The sequence below is a fragment of the Rosa chinensis genome, chromosome 2, assembly GCF_002994745.2.
Source record: "Rosa chinensis cultivar Old Blush chromosome 2, RchiOBHm-V2, whole genome shotgun sequence".
Lineage (NCBI taxonomy): Eukaryota > Viridiplantae > Streptophyta > Magnoliopsida > Rosales > Rosaceae > Rosa > Rosa chinensis.
Window position 1 is genome coordinate 23853313 of NC_037089.1, and position 3828 is coordinate 23857140.

The following is a 3828-nucleotide window of genomic DNA, read 5'->3' on the forward strand; positions in this document are numbered from 1 at the left end:
ATAGGGTGTCTGATAAAAACACATTTGATAACACAAGCGGAGAATTTATGAGTGACACGAGGGTTGGTAGCATAAGCTAAGCAACCGATAGTCTGAAGGTGAGAAAAAGAAGGAAGTTTATTAAAAAGACATTCAAATGGTGTTTGGAAAGAAAGAAGAGGAATGGGGAGACGATTGATGATATGGACTGCAGAAAGAACGCACTCCCCCAAAATTGGGTAGGGAGTTGAGCATGGAATTTGAAAGCTAGTGCTACTTGCAAAATGTGACGATGTTTGCGTTCCACAACCCTATTTTGTTGAGGCGTGTAAACACAAAAGTGTTGAAAACAACCCCATTATCTTTGAAGAAAGATTGAAGTGAAAGAAATTCTCCACCATTATCACTTCGAAAAGTTTTAATACGAGATGTGAATTGAGTTGACATAATGAAAAAAGTATCTCAAAAGGGATTGTGTTTCATCTTTGTGTCTCATAAAAAAAATCCAAGTAAAGCGTCACTATGCCAAAAAGGCCTTCAGACGACACACTTCAGATGACATAAGTATTGTTTTATGTCGTCTGAGTTTTTCAGACGACATAATTTTTTTTTTCTGTCGTCTGAATATACACTAAAACCATACTAGTTTAACTTGGAAAAATGGTGAGCATTCAGACAATACATTTATGTAGTTGTAGAAGGAGGTGATTTCCTATCTCAAATTTGGAGGGATATTCAAAAGTTGAGCAGTACTTTTCCCTCTCAATTAGCCAAGCCCTGGTTGACTAGAAAATGTGGTGACATTCATTTAAATGTTGTCTAAGTGTGGAGGTTGTTTAAAAAAAATTTTGAGTTATTTTGACTTGTGCTTTTTGACCTCTATCCCTCGCAATTAAGTCATTTTCTCTCCTTCTCACTCTGCTCTCTCAACCCTAAACCCGCGACTTGTGCTTTTTGACCTCTGTCCCTCGCATTTGTCCTTCTCATCAGCTCTCTCAGATCTCGATTCTCACTCCCTCGATTCTTTTTCTTTGCCTCTCCTTCTTCTTCTTGGTCTCTATTTCATCTTTCGCTTCCAAATTATGGAGCACTCCAGCAACCAGTAAAGCTCTCTAGAAATTCGATTGGGATCTTCTAGGCCATGTCAAGTCACCGAAACCCTCAGGGAAACACCAACAAGCAAGCCGGAGGAAGCAAGGGTTTCGCCAAAACCCAAAAGGTCTTCGTCCCCAAAAATCAAGGCCAGAATCGTCCCAGAAGCCCTAAATCCCCAAATCCCACGATTTCTGCCTCCCTCCGGCAATCGCTATCCCAACCGTCCAATGCCGAAGCTTCAAGCGCCGCTGCTTCTGCGTTGCGGAAGAGTAGTAGTAGTAGGGTTCGGATGGGGGAGAGAGAGAGAGAGAGAGAGAGAGAGAGAGAGAGAGAGAGAGAGAGAGAGAGAGAGAGAGAGAGAGAGAGAGAGAGAGAGAGAGGCAAGTGGGTGTCGACCAAGGGAAATTTCGTTAATTACTTACCCCAAGATGAGGCGGTTGCTATTGGCCTCGGCCCCGACGAAGGTGGATTGGATGCTATAGAGTCTCAGAGATTTGTCGATCTTCTTAATAGAGAGCTTTCTCGATTGCTCAAGCTAAACCTAAAGGAATTTTGGAAACAAGGTAATGGTGGATTTGTCTTATCATAATTTGATGAAAGAACAGTTAGCATTTCTGTTTTCTAGGTTTTGATTATTGTTTATTGATCTCTGACCGCTGTTGTTCTTGGTTCACATTGCTGTCAGTGGCTAGTGATACTTCCGTGAATTTCTGGAGAGCTTCCTACAGTTTAGTAACAGGTGGTGTGATTTCCCTCATCTCGGAGCCAAGGACATGGTGGCAGGGGTCATTGTAGGGGAATTAGAACTAAGCCGCTGTGTTTTTATGGTATTGTATCAAATGTAAGTTTAGCCTAAGCTTTGTAATCTATCACTGGTATATTAAAATCACACTGGTATATTGTTTTTCATATTTTTCAACCAATATGCAGATCTTCTAACAGGGATCCTGGTGCTCGAGGTGCTGAAAGTCTCAGTTCGAAAGGGGATGAAGGCAAGTCTCTCGTCTCTTTAATTGTTCGTTTCTGAGTTTAAACTTGGCTTAAATGATTGTTGAGCTCTTTTGGGTGATATTTCATTTGTATGAAATGCTTATGGTTTAGAGGGGCTTGATTTTATAGCGTGATCTAAGTTTTGGGAATTTGTATTTGACTTGATTCTTAGTACTAACCAGTTTACACTAAAGAATTTCACAAAGCGTGAATCATGAATAACAATGAGAGCAAAGAACTGGTGCTCCCCAATTCCATTAATAACCAGTCCCGTGTGCAGTGATGACTTTCATCACTAGTATTTTAATGCTATTAAAATACTGATCATGCTTATCTTCAATTAACTACCCCCCCCCCCCCCAAGCCAGGTAGATTAAGAATTATGTATGCAATATCTGGGTTTAATCATCTCTCATTTTTGGAAATCAAATGGAACTAAAGCCCTGTTACACTTATGGATGGAACTTGAAATTATGAATTCAATGCAGGGATTGAAGCAGAATTTCCATGGCAAGAGGAAGCAAAATTCAATCACAAGTCTGAATTTTCAAAGTACACCACCTTATTCTATCTGGAGTTTACCTACTTTGCCCCTGACACTTGTATGTCTCCTATGAGCTATGAAAGAGTTGGATAGGCAGAGTGACACGATCTTTGTTTCGTTCACACCGACAGGGAGAGAATGAGAAAATGGCAATCTATTCTGGATCTGCTTAGAAGACAAAGGAATTGGAAGAGAAAGTTCAGAGTTTGTTGGTTTCATCTTCAATAGCCGTCGATCCCAACCATACCAAGTTTTTGGTGCAGGTTCGTTCAGGCTTTTCTTCATTCTCATCCTATATTTTTCTTGGTTGGGTGTATGTTTGATTCTTTCTTTAAATGGCAGAATTTTTTTTGGGTTTTGTTGTGATAATGATATTCATTAGAAACATTTGATCCATTCAGTCATATCTCATTAAAAAAATATCATTTAATCATCACTGAAATATCATAGGAGTAACTAAGATTTCTTAATGTTATAGTAGTGATTTTGTTTATTGAACTAAGTTAGATGATTAACTTATTTCAATAGTGGGACTTTTGTTCGGTGATGCTGTGTATCAGCGTTTGTGTGATGATTTTGATATATGAGAGCTATAGGTGATTTGAGTTCTAGATAGCTCAATTTTATTGTGCAGATAGTAATCTTGCTATATCTAAATCTCTTGCTTATATGTGGTGCCGCAGGCATACACCAATTTCCTTCAAGAAAAAGAAGAAATAGACATTGCAGCCTGGTTTTTCCTTCAGTGGGGATCCCAACATTACAACTCATGGAAGCAAGTAAATGCTGTTGAAATCAAATTCACACCATCTAGAATATTACATACTAGCAAGGTATGATCTCGGTCAATTAGTGTAGATGCTCAATTTAACGTTCATTGTTGCTTCTGTGTGAATGAGATCATCATTGAAATTGGTTTTTGGTTTGAACTTTTTGTTTTGTTTTGGCTCTGTTACTTTGTTGCTACTTGCTAGATGATTGATCTCATTCACACATTAAAATTCATCTTAAACTTTTCAGTGTTCTGTGTATTCATCAATTGTTCAGTAACAGAAGTTGTAGTTTGTCTCCTTCCTCATCAAAAGTGAAGTTGAAGGCATATGTTGATCGAGCTTCATGAGGAAGAAGGACTCGAACAGACATTCCATAATTAAAAGCAACTTCTTCAAATACAAGAAACTAATGCGAGGCAGGTAACTAAGTTCACTTCTCTTGCAAAT